Raw genomic sequence first — 14,696 nt, 5'->3', positions numbered from 1 at the left:
AAAGAGAGAGTAATATACACACTCAGTTGAGTGTAGAAACACATGTTATAATACAGGAAAGTTTGAGGCAACATGGATAAAAGAAGGAGGAGGAGTTGATAGAAGGGACAAGAGTTTGGGGGAGGTAAAAGTCAGAAGCAAAACACTTTTGAGAATGGACAGGATAAAAGGAAAGAGAGAGTAGGATGAATGGGGTGAAATAGAATGGAAGGAAATATACAGTTGGTAATCATTAGTATGAAAAACATTTACAGTGAGTTTCTCCAATAAAGACTTCATTTCACAAGTGTATAGAAAACTGTGTCAAATTTATAGAAACAAGACCCATTCCTCAATTGGTAAATGGTCAAAGGGTATGAACAGTTTTCAGACAAAGTAATAAAAGCTATCTATAGTCATATGAAAAAAAATGCTCTAAATCATAATCGATTAGAGAAATACAAATTAAAACAACTCTGAGCTACTACCTCACTCCTGTCAGATTGACTAACATAACAAAAAAGGAAAATGACAAATCTTGGAAGGGACATGGGAAATTTAGAACAATAATGTACTACTGGTGAAGTTGTATACTGATTCAACCATTCCGGGGAGCAATTTGGAACTATACTCAAAAGGCTAAAAAACCATGCAAACCCTTTGACCAAGCAATACCACTACTCAGTCTGTAACCCAAAGAGATTTAAAGAAGGAAAAGAACCTATATGGACAAACATATTTTTAATAGCTTTTTCAGCGGTGGTAAAAAAAAAAATGAAGATTAAAGAGATGTCCACCAATTGGATTATGATGGAATACTATTGTGCTTTGAAAAATGATGAGCAGGATGCTCTTAGAAAAGTATGGAAAGATTTACATGAACTGATGCAAAGTGAAGTGAGCAGAACAAGGAGAACATTGTGCATCGTAACCACAATATCATATGATGATCTAATCTAAATAACTTAGCTATTCTTAGCAATTCAATGATCCAAGGCAATCCTGTAGGACTTATGATGAAAGGTGCTGTCCATCTCTAGAGAGAGAATTGGTAGAGCCTCAACGTAGATCAAAGATACATTTTCTTTATTTTTCTTGGTTTTTTTTGTCTCTGTTTTCTTTCATAGAATGACTTACATGGAAATACGTTTTGTATGACCACACATGTATAACCTATGTCAAATTGTTTGCCTTCTCAATGGGAGCGGGGAGAAGGGAGAGAATTTGGAACTCAAATTTTTTTGAGGAAAGAATGTGAGAATTGTTTTTACATGTAATTGGGAAAAAATCAAATATTAAACAAGATTTTTTTTAAAAAATACTTCCTGGTGCTGAGGTGGGCTCTCTATCTACTATGCCAAGCTAACTTTGTAGAGATTCAAAGACAAAAAAAATATGTAATTAGGAAATGTTTATCAAATTAAATAAAATTACAATACAACATGTAAAAAAAGAGAGAGAATGAAGGACAAGGTTCAGGGTCCTGGCCTATTGCCATCAGGGCTCAGAGCTGGTAACAGTGGTTTGACTCACCTGGCACATGCTGGCTTCTATCTTTCCCTCAGGATGACTTACTGCTTCAGTTAGAGTTATTTCTCTCCTCCATATGTGAAAATAATGGAATTATTGAGTGATAAGAAATGATAAGCAATTCATTAAAAAATGTGGGTAGAAATATGGGTTATTAGAGAGTAAGTAGGATCTAAAATAATATTCATATGATGATAACAATGTGAACAGAAAGAAAAAAGCAATACAGTAGAACCTTATAGGATTTTCATAAGAAAATTTTCTCCCAGAGACAAGATTAGAAAATGAATCTTATCCCCTTCATTGAAAAGGTGGGGGACAATGTGGGTGCAATGCCGCATATGCTATCAGACACAGTTGATATATCAGTTAATCTTGCTAAACAGTTCTATTTTTTTAAGCAATATTCACTACAAAAGAAATCTCCCTGTTCAAGGAAGGCAGGCATGTTGGGAAATGAATGTGATATCAAAGTACTGTATTTCAACACATAATTGTCGCACCCTATTTGGGGTGGGGGTTTTAGTCCAAAAATTGGTTTATAACCTTTCATCATATAATAGTCACACAGCATAATTCTGTTCATCATGCTGCTTAAAAGGTAAACAGATAGGCAATGTATTCATCAGTGACATATAGATACACATTTATCTCTCACACATTGCAAGCCAGGAGCCTAGAATTCTCAGCACACATGCACTGTCAGTATTCAATTTTAATCTATATTCATAAGTATTCCATGTATCCTAATCTTGCACCAAAGACAGTTTAGTAATAAATGATTTTTAAGTAATACCAGCATAATTTTTAAGCTTCATATAATGGTCACATTCAGTTTTTTGCAAAAAAAAATGTGGCATAAAAATCTACAACAATTATGCAGTGAAATATGGTAAAAGGCATCAATAAAACTTAGAAGCAAACACCAACAACCAAAAAAAAAGTAAAAACCTGAAGATGAAGAGATACAATTCCTATGAAGAAAAGGTGTAGTCATCAGAAGAGACCAAGGTGCCTGCACAAAGCTCATCAACTAACTTGAATTTTTGAAGATACAGGCAGAAAACTGAATTAAGAGAGGATAAGTACTGGCTATGATCATATGATATTATGACAGGCTAAAAAGTTAGGTGAAATGATATTCGATACTCATGATTGTTAGCATTCATATAATAGCACTTTAAGGTTTGCAAAACACCTTACAAATAGCCTCACCACAACACTGAGAAGTAGGTGTTATTATTATCTTTATCTATAAAATGAGGCATTAAGAAGTTAAGAGATTTGACTAATGGCACACAGTTATTAAATGTGAAAGGCAGTATTTGAACTCAGGTCTTCATCACTCCAGGTCCAACACTCTATTCACTGTGACAACTGCTTACTCCACACATTATTTAAAGTCTTATAGTTCAGCCCAAAATAATCAACTTTACAAATAATATGTGATAGTTTAGGCATGGCTACCCAATCATATTTGTGGAAAACTGGTGATATTGATAGAGTTTGCCAGCTCAATATGCATCTATAATTTGATATGGAAGCCTGAATATCAAACACAATATTAGGTTGCCTGTTGTCTAGGATTAAGAAGGTAAGAGATCTGTTGTCCTCTGTTCTGGTAAACTGTCTTTTGCTGTATTAGATTCAGTTCTGGATGGCACATTTTAGGAAGGACATTGATAAGCTAGAGAAAAAGAGAAAAATACAACCAGGTTGATGAAGGGCCTCAAGACCAGTCCATATGAAGGAATTATAAATATTTATCCTGGAGAAAAAGTGTTTGTGGATGGGGGTGGGGAGTAGGGAGTGCATAAGAGGTGTCTTAAAGCAGGGAAGGCTTCCCCTGAAGATGAATTTCCCCCTCACTGGTTGACCAGTAATAACTGAAATTTATCTATCTTTCTGAAGTTCACAAAGTGTTTTATCTATATCACCTCCTTTAGACATCATGATAACCTTGTGAGGTATGATCTATAGGTTTGAGTATACCCATTTTATAGACTTGGTAACTGAGGCTTAAAGAGATGGAAGGACTTGTGCATCATTGCACAGCCAAAAATATTAATTCAGGTTAGATCTTGCTGACTCTAGGTCTAGCTTTCTATCTATTATTTCACATACCTTCTTAATGTCAAATTACAGCTGACTCCTTGTGGACCATGTTATACCTTCATATGATTTGTGAGTGTGTGTGCGTGTGTGTGTGTGTGTGTCCTAGTTATCAGATGAGATGACCTCTGGCATTCTGAATGACAGGTTTTTTTTTTCACTGAGTTGATTAATTCATTTTAATTACATAAACTAAACTAAGTTGTCTTACTGTCATGTAGATTGAGCTATGAAGAGTAATCTTGTCTCTGTTTGCAGAATGAGATAATAGGGGAATCAGGATAAGAGTACTATACATATATATATATACACACAAAGACATATGTATGTATATGTATATGTGTATATATATATATATTATATATAAATATATATATATTATATATATATAAATATATATATATATTTGAACCGTAGGACGTGGAACATAAGCAAAGACAAAGAGGTATGAGTATTTTGTGTGATAAGAAGAGTAAGGAAGGCAGTTGGATTTACAGAGGAGGATGTGTAAATAAGGTTGGGAGGGGCAGGGGCAGTGTGGTATAATGGAGAGAAAGTAGGCCTTGGAGCCAAAAAAATATTTTTTCCCATCTCTTCTTTGAACCATATAGCTGAGTGACCTTAGGTAGTTTATTTAACCTCTCACTGTCCTAGACAAAACTCTCTAAGACTATCAGTTACAGAAAAAAGTTGTGATTAGCATTAGAAAGAGATTTTCCTCTGTAGGGAAAAAAAAGCAAGAGAAGAAAGAAAAGAAGGAGAGAATCAAGGGAAGGAGGCAGGAAAGAAGGTAGGAAAGAAGGAAGGAAGGAAGGAAAGAAAGAAGGAAGGAAGGAAGGAAAAAATGAAAGAAGGAGAACAGGGAGAGCAGGAGGGGAGTCAGAAAGTTGGGCCCAATGCAGAAAGATTATCAAGGTCATTGAAAGCCAGGGAGAAGGGTTTAGATTTTATTTGTCAGTATGCAGTCATTCCAAGCACCACTTGATGCTTATTTTTTCGGCCCTCTTAGCTCAGAGTGAATGTAAATAGTAACTGTCTCTCTTTTGGCCTGCAACCCTGAGTATCTTCCCCCTCACAATTTTATTTTATTTTTTTTTTATTAAAGGGGCCTTCCTTTGACTCACTTCCTAAAAAGGCCTATTCACTGAATGGGTGTTGCCTCACTCAAAGTGGGAACCTGAAAAGACCTTGGCTTAAAAGAGCCAAGGTCTCCCACTGCATCCTGGGTCATCTCCAGTCATCCTGATCCATATCTGGCTACTGAACCCAGATGGCTCTGGGGGAGAAAGTGAGGCTAGTGACTTTGCACAGCCCTCCCTCCCTCAAATCAAAGTCAATTGCAAGTCATGTCATTATCTCCCTGATGTCACCATCTTCATTGAGAATGAAGGACAAACCACACAATGTTTTGGGGTTTTTTTGGTTTGTTTGTTTTTTTGTCTTGTTTTGTTTTGTTTTGTTTTACTAGATTTGGTATTTTAGGAACCTTAACTGGGTAGCAGACCTTTGATGTGGAAATGACTAAGGCAGAAAGACAGCTAGGAGGAAGTTAAGTATTTCAGGAGTGAAATGGCACCTTGTTCTTAAGTGGTTGTGGTAAGAATAGTGGTAAAGATATGAACCTGAGAAACAGTATAAAAATATTAACTGGATTTGGCAATCGTATGAATGTTAGTTAACATTTATATAAACTATATAATGTTTTGTGATTTCAAAGCACTTCCACACATATTATTATCTCATTTAACCTCCTGAGAATTGGGACTGTTCTAAGTGGAGTTCCACATTTGGGGCAATGATTCACTTGGAGGCTCAGGGTTCAGATAAACAATTACTTTTTCAATAAGCTTTCAATAAAACTTACTCAGTGACACCCAGGTGAAATCAGCACACAAATGGTCAAAAGCAGCTTAAAGGGAGGTAAAAGCAATCTTCAAGGAGGTTTAATAAGATCTTAGAAACCCTCCTTTTTCAGTCCACAGAGAAGTCATCACATGTTTTTCTCCCAAAAGGCCCTATGTTTGTATCATGGCATCCAGGCCCACCAGAAGAGAGGAATCATTAAAGACTCCAAGGTTTCAAAACTGGTAGAATAGTGGTATAATTAAGAGAAATGAAGAGATGGAAACCATCATGTGGCCTTTAGGTCTGGACAATGATGCCTAGTTAAATTTTAGATATATAAAGTTTGAGGTATCATGTGACCAAATAAAAATCTAAAGATTCCATCCAAATAGAAATTTTCTATAGGTGTTTAGAGATGTAGGGCTAGAGGCAGGGTGGGAAGTTAGCCCTAGAGATATAGATTTGGAAGTCTTCAGGGTATTTTGTTGTTCAGTTGTTTTCAGTTGTGTCCCACTCTTCATGACCTCACTGGTGGTTTTCTTGACACAGATCCTGGAGTGGTTTTCCATTTCCTTCTTCAGCTTATTTTACATATGAGGAAACTGAGACCAAAAGGGTAAAGTGATTTGCCTACGGTCACACAGCTAGTAAGCATCTGATACCAAATTTGAACTCAGGAAGATTCATCTTCCTGACTCCAGGCCAAGCTCTCTATCCACTGCCTTCAGGGTATAGGTGATAACTGTAACCATACAAGACAATAATTTCCCCTGGGGAGCAATTGTGAAAGAGAGTAGCAGAGGAACGACTAAGTGTAGGGGAAAACATATATTTTGGGATTGCTGCAAATAACCAGTCAACAAGCAACTATTACATTTTAGGCACTATGCTAAGGATGCAAAAAGAAGTATAGGAGATTCTCTGGTCTCAAGGCACTTGCAGTCTGATGAAGGAGAAAATATGGAAACAAGTAAGTACAAACAAGATGTATTGGAGATAATTCACAGAAGAAAGGCACTACCATAAAGCAGGATTGGGAAAGTCTTCTTGAAGAAGGTAGGATTTTAGGTGAGATTTGAAGGAAGTCAGGGAAGCCAGCAGGCAATGACAATGATAAGAAGAGAGAATGCTCTAGGTATGGAAGAGAGGGGAGGAGGTGGAGAGACAGAAAGTGAAAATGCCTGGTGTTGGGAGATTGAATATATAATAAGAGAAACAGCAAGAAGGTCATTGTCACAGGGTAATTCAGGGTTGGAGGTGTGAATCACAGAGTAATTGGGGGAGGGAGGGATTAGGGACTAAATTTGAGGGGTTATGGTACAAAAATATTGGAAAGCTAACAGGGAGTCAGGTTACAGAGGGGCTTTAGAAACCAAACAGAAGAATCTCTATTTGATCTTGGAGGAAATAGGGAACCACTGTAACTGATTAAATAGGAGAGTGACATGGTCAAACTCACACTTTAGAAATATCACTTTAAATATTAAGTGGAAATGTACTGGAATAAGGAGATAGTTGAGGCAGAGAGAACAATGCTAAAAAGAAGAAGAAAGAAGAAGAAGAAGAAAACCTACTAGAGACTACAAAACAAATACAGTTTCAAGAAAGAGGGGCAGGGATGTTCAAGAATGTCAAATGCTAATGTTCTGAAGATAGAAGGGCAGTCGACATGAGATGAAAAAGTGGAGAAGAAATAGGAAAGTTAATCGAACACAATAACTTAGCAGGCAGAAGCAGATGAGGGTAAGAGTAAATGAAGATGTCATTGAGAGAAGAGAAATATCTTTTTGCCATAGACTGGTAGGAAAGATGATAAGATAAGTATAAATACAGAAATAAGTTAAAGTAAAGATGAGAGCATAGGGATACAGACAGCCTTAATCTTTTAAATAAAGCAAGGTCTTCCAGGGAGAATGCAGTTAGAAACAAAGATGGTTAAGAGTAAAGTTGAGCCAAAGACAAAGAAGGAGACAGGGAAAAAAAAACAACAAAAAAAAAAAAACAAAAACAAAACAGCTAGTGGATTTAAATAAGTTAAAATTTCTTGCTCAAATGAGTTATGCCCCAGAAAGTTAAAAGAACTCACAAATGTAATTATTGAGGTGTGACCACTGATCTTTGAAGGATTACAGAAAATGGATCAAGTGCCAGAAATAGGAGGAAATATAGTCTCCATTTAAAAAATATTAACCCCATCTTTAAAAAGGTAACAGTTATATTCAGCAAACTATAAACCAATGAGTTTGACATAAATCCCAGGAATACTTTCAGAGTATTTTATTGAATGGACAGTTTCTGAACACATAAAAAAGAGGTGGCAATCCATGGGAGCCATTTTGAGTGTTCTAAGAAAGAAGGTAACATGAGTGTCTATGCAGAGCTAGACATAAGAAGGAAGCTGCGTCCCACAGTGCCAAATTTAGGTGCTGACAGAATTTTCAGTGGCTTACCAGTATAGAAACAAGAAACTTAGCACCTAGCCATCGAACATATTTGGTTAAAATAGGAAGCTGCTAGATGACAGCCTCGGCTAAGCTCTGCTCCCACTCACAGCAGTAGCCTTGTGTCAGTTGCCACAGGTTTTTGGCTCTTTCTCTAAGGGGTGGACTTGAAGGTACTCTTCCTGAAAATTGCCCCAAGCCTGGTTTATGGTATTTATTCAAGGTTCAAAAATTTGCAATATGAAAAAAATAAAAAAATAAAAAATTTCCAATATGGGTCTAATGGTACAGTCAGTCCGTCAACAAACATTATTAAGTATATACTCTGTACCATGCACTGTGTACAGTGAATTAGAATGGCATCTAAAGTAAGAGAATACAGATTCATATGGATCTTCTATATATTCACATTAGTACGTTAAGCAAGGTCTTCCCTCTCTCTGAGCCTCAACTTTCTTATCTGTCAAATTAGGGGGTTGGACTAATGGTCCCTAACATTTCTTCCAACTTAAAGTCACATCTGACTAACTTTCAAGTCTTTTGACAAGAGGGTCAAAGGTAAAACAAAAGAACATTGTATTGGGAATCTTCCTTGTCTAATAATTCATAGACTACTGTTTGATCCTGAGCACCATGTTTAATTAGGTGTATTAACATTTAAAGGAGGATGAACAAGATAATGAGGATACGCAAATCCAGGAGGAAAATATTTGGCCTGGAGAATTGGGGATGTTTAATCTAGATACAGGAAGAGCATGGTGACTTATTAGCTGATTGAGGAGTTACCATGTAAAACAGAAATTAAATTTACTCTGCTTCAGAGACAAGACCTAGAATCAACGGTGGAAGTTTCAGAGAAGTAGATTTTGCCATTGGTGAATTTGAAATGATGATTCACAGTGAAGTGGACAGCTAGAGAGCAGACTTCAGAGTAAAGAAGATTTGGCTTCAGGTTCCATCTTTGACAGATAGTGGTTTTTTGAGTCCCAGACAGTTACTTTCCCCTCAGCGCTCCCTCCTTCCTCTTCCTCCCTGCCCCCTACCTCATCCCCATTCCATCTCCTTTTACCAGATCACTTTCTAAGACAATGTTATAAAACAGATGTAAACAGAGCTGGAAAGAGTAACAAAACTGTGCTCCCAGAGTCAACTACAAATTTGTGAGCTCATCTCAACTGGGCCTTCACTAGAGCAGTTCTACTTTTCATTTGTTGATTTTTTCTTACCTCACTTATTATAGCAGCATTTCCAAACCTCTTCTCTCCTCAGGTCTACTTCCCTCCCAAAATTGCCAAAGTGAATTTCCTGAAGCATATGTGTGAAATATTAAATAAAAAATTTATTATTTTATTATATATATATATTAAATGTAGGACTCCATTAAACAAACTCCAATAATTCCTAATTATCTCTAGGATCATATAAAAACACATTTGAAATCCGACCTCTACACATCCTTTTAGCCTTCTTACATACTAATGCCCTCTAGCCACACTGGCTTGCTTGCTTATAAACAAAACTTCATTTCTTCCTTCCATTTCTTTTACAAGCTGTACCATATCCCTAAAATGATCTCGCACCTCCCTCTCCTGGTTTCTCTGGCTTCCTTTAAGTCTCAGCTCAAATGTCACATTTGGTAGGAGACCTTTCCTGATCTTCCCAGCTATTTGGCTCTGCCTCTCTAAGATTACTTTTATTTTTTTCTGTATGTATCTGTCTATGCACAAAGCATCTCCCATGCCCCTCACACAAAAATATATCTTTTAAAGAAGAAATTCCTAACAATTAGAACATTTGTATAGTGGAATGGGATGCCTTGGGAGGTCTTCAGGTAGGGGAAAAGAGAAAGCAAAGAGAATAAGCACTTATTAAATACCTACTATGTGGCAGGGCGGGGGTCATCTCTAGTCATACTGATCTCTACCTTGCCATTGGCCCAGAGGGCTCTGGAGGAGAAAGTGAGGCTGGTGACTTTGCACAGCCCTCCCTCACTTAAATCCAATTCACTTGCAAGTCGTGGCATCACTTTCTTGACGATATGGTCCTCTTTGAGAATGAAGGACAAACAACAACTATGTGTCAGGTATTGTGCTAAGCACTTTATAAATATTATCTTGTTTGATCCTCACAACAACCCTGAGAGGTGTGTACTATTATTATCTCCATTTTAGAATTGAGTAAACTTAGGTGCCTTCCCCTGAGTCATAGAACTAATAAGTGTTTGAAACTAGATTTGATTTCGGATCTTCCAGACTCCAGGACCTGTGCTATATCCACTTTGCCACCTAGCTGCCTGAAAAGCAACTCAATGACCACTTGTCAGGCATCTAAATGGGATTCCTACTATAAGTATAGGTTGGAGTAGGTAATCTCTAAGACCTCTCTTAATTCTCATATGTAAAATCCACAAATGTTATTGAGTGTCCTATTTGCAAGGTCATGCTAATGGATATAGATGACATAGAATACTGCTCAAGTTTAGTAGGGACAGGGAGGTCAAAGAACCATGAACCTGATTCATACCTGTAAATCATAAAGACATAGTTAACTGGTATTCCTCTGCCTTGTAAAGCTAAGGGATTTCCCAGGGGTCAAGAGAACAATAGTGGCAAAGTTCACCCTTCTCTTTTTTTTTTTTTAACGAATACCCCCCCACCCCACATCCCAAAAGCCAAGTAACACAGTGGGGAGACTGTTGGAGCTGGAATCAGGATTTGCAAGCTGCAGCACCCTGGGAAAGAATCACTTAATCTTCTGTCTATGTCAGTACACTTATCTATAAAATTGGGATAATAAAGACACCTACTTCCTAAAGTCATTCTGAGGATAAAATGAGACATTTGTAAGGCTTTTTGCAAACCTTAAAGCTAAGCATCTTCACTAATACAGATGTATCCTGGAGCAGCTGGATCTATAAGAATCTGTAAAGAAGCTGGCAGATAATCCCAGTGAGAGCACAGACCTTTGATGAAAGGCTTTAACTCACATAGCTCCACCTAGACAGCAGTCTCTTTTCTCTGAGATGTAGCACTTACACTCTCTTAATGGGTTTCTGCTGTTCCTAGGGTCTGTTAAGGTCAGGTAAGTTACAAATGAGCCAATTGAAGATAAGCCAGTTTCATGGAGCCTTTCTTAATCATGCTGCTCTCAGCACCCACCTTTGTGGGTCTTGTACTGCTAAGTAGGTTTTATTTATTACTTGCTTGGGGGAGAAGATACTCAGTCACTAAAATAAACAGTAATCATGATCAGATTTCCATGGCTAACAGACGGTCCAATCATAGGTGTCCAGACACTAACCTGTCAGATCATTTTAACTATCCCTTTTGAACGTCTGTGCCATGTATTGTCCCTTCATTGTTTCGGTGTCACAGTATCTTATTTGAAAAAAACGTTTTCTTTCCGCTCTGAAGGTCTTAACCAGCCATTTGGACATATTGCCCAAGGATAGAAAAGTCGTATACAGTAACATTTAAATCACAGGTATATTAGACTAAAATAAAGAGAAGCATGTTTTTCATTTAAAAAAAAATTGTTGCCTTAAATATGTTTAAAAGACTTCAGTTGAACACTGCTAACCATTGAACTAGATAATTATTTTAGAACAGTCTTTAAAAAATTACTTGAGGTATTATTTGGTACCATTCTCACTGGTTGTTCTCATTTTGAAAAATCAATTCAACCTGAATTTGGTCAAGTCAAAAGTATGTGTGTGTGTGTGTGTGTATGTAATTTTCTTGACCTTTAAACTTACTGACCATCAAAATATCATTGACTGGTTAACACTGAGTAAATATAAATCACACAGGTGTCAGTCAACGCCCTGAAGTAGAGTACAATAAAGTATAATAGAGAAACTTCAGAAGTCTTTTGTTTTGTTTGTTTAGTTTGCTCCAAGCATAGAGATCAATGTGATTCAAATTTTTTAATCATCCACCTCTATCCATATCTTCCCCAGCAGTATGTTGAGGCTAGGGGATGGTAGGGAAATGATGATTTTGCTAATGGTATCTATATAGCTGCTGTAGGAAGCATTTGATGCTAATTGCTCTGAAGGACTGATGCCTTCTGAGGAGGGATGCTGGGAAACTTGGAGGGCTGCAGGACTGGTGAAAGGGAGTAGAGGAGATTATTAGGTAAAAGATGAAGGGTAGCACTGGTTGTGTCAGCCCTAAGTCTTAATTGCCTATGAAGATGGACAGGGATGTAACTCATCTCTGCACCCTCCAATTGAATAAACCCTTCTTGGATTCAGGCCTTGGCCCCCTTGAGGTTGTTCTGCAGCCTCTCCCAGAGGTCTACGGCCTCAACTTTAAAGGCCATCTACACCACTAATTCAGATCATTCAGCGTATCTCCCTATCTTTAAAGCGAGTTCACATCTGTAAAGCGAGCTTTTATTAGTCATTACATATGGTGGTTCTTGTTAAGTCATTGAGCAACCTAAAGTCACAGTTAATTTGGGACAGAATTGAAATTTGAAGCAATTTTGCCTCTATAACCTACAATGATCCTAACACAGCATCATCTGGGACATCCATTTGAGCCTCCTATAGGCAAGTACCAACATTCATTTGCTCAGCAAAATCACCCCTGAGCAAAAGACTGTGAAAAGACCAAAGCGTCCCTTGCTAAGAAGAAAGATACATGGCACCTGCCCTTATAGAGCTTATTATCTATTAAGGAATATAAGACATACATATCAACAAATAACTGTTCTCTATAGTATAAGATGAAAGTATAATAAGAATGTTACAAATGTTGTGTTATTACAGAAGATGAAGACCATTGGACTGTAAACTCCAAGAGAGGAAGAAACATGTCATATCTAAACTTTATATTTCCCCCATCACCCAGAATAGTGCCCTGCATATGGTGGGTACTTATGCATGGTGATTGAATGAATGAATAAAGTTTCTCATCTTACCAGTAGGAAAAAGAAAGATTTGATGGAGTCAATTATATTTGTACTGGGTCTTAAAGGAAGTGTAGGAATTGGGCAGGCATAAGAAAATGACATTTCAAGTAAATGGAACAATGTTTGTGAAAGCATGGAGTCAAGATAGCCAGTGGTACTTTCAGAGTTAGAACTAACAATAGGCCAGGTAAGACTCATTAGAAGGTACAACAAGGGGCAATTTTTAATGTGACTTTTAATAAGTACACTTTTTACAACAAAAATGTCCATTCCTTACAGCACGTAGGTATTTCTTTTATAACAAAATTAATGTGCTGCAATGAAGACTTAAAGTCTCACACAGTGGCTGAAGTTCTCAAACCCATCTTTATGGGAGTGTAAAGGCCTTGTCATGACCGTACTCACCATAATGCCTTTGGGTAAGGTATGGAATGTAGAAAGTATACAATGAGTGAGAAACAAAAGTACTCCATGTACTCCATTCATATACACCAAAGTTTGGTTTGGATTGAGGATAATTGGGGACAGAAGTTCTGATTGAAATAACTCATTGGATTCATTTTTCTCCCCTCTACCTATACTGGCAAGTAAGTGAGCAAGTAGTCAGAAATGAAGTGGTAATTGCAGACTGGAGTTTAAGGGGTTTTCTCCCAAAAAGCTTTTTTGAAATGTTTAGAGAACAACATCCCTAAATCCTTTTCTCTTAATTCAATCATTTTTTAAAGTGTCTTTGATGTGCTAACAACTAGGTTAGGTGTTAGAGAGATTAAAGAATAAAAGAAGCAGTCCCTACCTCTGAAGAAGTCACAGTCTAATTGGGGAGACTAAATGTAACACATGACGTAACTAATGAGCAATGAAATTTGTGAACCTTTTTTGCGCCTGCATAAGACTGTAAGATCACGGGTCGGGGTCTGTGTCTTATTTTACCTTTGTTTCCCCAGAGGGCAGCACAGAGCCTTATTTATAGTAGGTGCTCAATAATCATTGAATTGAATACTACACAATACAGATTCAACCATCTAATCATGCTACAGACTATTACTAGCAGGTTGGAGAGGGAACAAATTGCTGTGGTGTGAAGTAATCAGGCAAAACTTCTCATGGAAGAAGGGTGACAACATAAACTTCAAAGCATAGATATGCTTGGAGAATGCAGAAACAGGAACATTCTAAGCTGAGGTTAATAATTATAATATTAACAACAACAACAAAATAGTAACTTGTCTAAGGACCATATCGATCTACATTCTCTGGATAAGAAAAATAAAGTGAATAATAATATGTAATGAGAAGAATAAGTGTAATTATGATTATAATCATAATGGTGCTATTAAAAATTTGAAACCATAAAGGATTTGTGATCTCACCAATGAAGAGTCTTCCTACAATGATGCAGGTTTCAGTCCTTTCATGTTTTGTTCATCTGTGATATTTGTTCATTTTCTCTCATAGGAGCCCAAATGGGGTTTATGCAATGAGATGAGGGACTCCCTTGCTCAACTAACCTGTGAGTATTTATTAATCACCTACCATATGCCACTTGTTCTAAGAATACAAAGAAAAGTAAAATAAACAAACGAAAAATATTATCTGCCCTCAGGAGCTTACAATCCAAATGAGGGAAACATTGACATGTAGACAGATACAAAACATAAAAGCAAATAATAAGGTAACCTATGAGGAGAAAACACTAGTAGGTAGTGCTAGTATCTAGGACCAGGAAAATGTCTAGATCTCTGAACATTGCTAGGATACATCACACACGTGTAGTAACCAATCAATCACTGAACACTTACTAATCTCCCATTATGGGCCAAAATACAGTGCAAGACACTGGTAATACAAAGACCAAAATACAAGAGTCTGTGC

This window comes from Vombatus ursinus, unplaced genomic scaffold, assembly GCF_900497805.2.
Source record: "Vombatus ursinus unplaced genomic scaffold, bare-nosed wombat genome assembly UNPS02014778.1, whole genome shotgun sequence".
NCBI classification, from domain to species: domain Eukaryota; kingdom Metazoa; phylum Chordata; class Mammalia; order Diprotodontia; family Vombatidae; genus Vombatus; species Vombatus ursinus.
This window is presented reverse-complemented; position numbering follows the sequence as displayed.